The sequence below is a fragment of the Elephantulus edwardii genome, unplaced genomic scaffold (assembly GCF_000299155.1).
Source record: "Elephantulus edwardii isolate Elephantulus edwardi_28Jun2011 unplaced genomic scaffold, EleEdw1.0 scaffold00066, whole genome shotgun sequence".
Taxonomy (NCBI): domain Eukaryota; kingdom Metazoa; phylum Chordata; class Mammalia; order Macroscelidea; family Macroscelididae; genus Elephantulus; species Elephantulus edwardii.
The window spans coordinates 11,910,898-11,911,845 of record NW_006399816.1 but is presented as its reverse complement, the minus strand read 5'-3'; positions in this window follow the sequence as shown (position 1 = coordinate 11,911,845).

Here is a 948-nt window from a genome sequence, read left to right as displayed (position 1 = left end):
CTTGGAGGGAGTCCTCTGCCTCCCTCCCTGCCAGCCGCCTGCTATGCTTCTCCGACCCCGATCCTTTTCCAGGCCCCAGGCTCCCTCGTCTTGATTCCTCCTTTCAGCCTGTCAGTCTTTCTCTCCCCTGGGAGGGCGCCACATATCTGAATTTTTTCTTAGTTTGTGAGTGACTCTGAGTAAATCTGTTATTGTTGTTATTGTGTACGATCGAATCAGAAAGAACTCATAGCTGACCCTCCAGCGGATTTTCAGAGGCAGTTTTAATTGCACGGGTGGAGATCGGCCCTCTTTGTCCAGTGAAGCCCTTGGATTTGAACTCCATGCCTTTGAGATTGCAGCGCAGCTCCTTAGCAATAGGCTACCAGAGTTCCCTTGTGGGTGACTCTGAAGGTGGTTTGCTTCCCTGCATGCTAACCCCACTGACTTGCCAAGATGATGACTTACATGTGCACGTTCAGTATGTTTGATCTAACTACTCTAAATGTAAATGGCGCTCTGTAAGACCAGAACTTGGCCTCTACCATGCCTTATACCAGCAGCCCTGAGAGTGGGTCCCTAGATCCGCATGATCAGCATTACCTGGGAATTTATTTTAAATGGATGTTTTCGGCCAGCCTGAAGCAGAATCTGATTCAGTAGTTTGTGTTTTAACTTCCTGTCTCCATACCTTTTCAACCTGTATGCAGAACAAATTATCCAGGAGGCTGGGCTCTGTGAGGAGAATTGTGGGGTCAGTACTGGTAGAAGATCTATAAACAATCTGCATTATGCAGATAACACAACCCTGCTTGTTTAAACAGAGGAGGACTTGAAGCGTTTGCCATGGAAGGTCAGGGACTGCAGCCTTCAATATGGATTGAAGAAGCTCAACAGAGAAAACAAAGATTCTCACTACTGGGTCGATTGGCAGCAACATGATGGATGAAGAAGAGATTGTGATTGTTC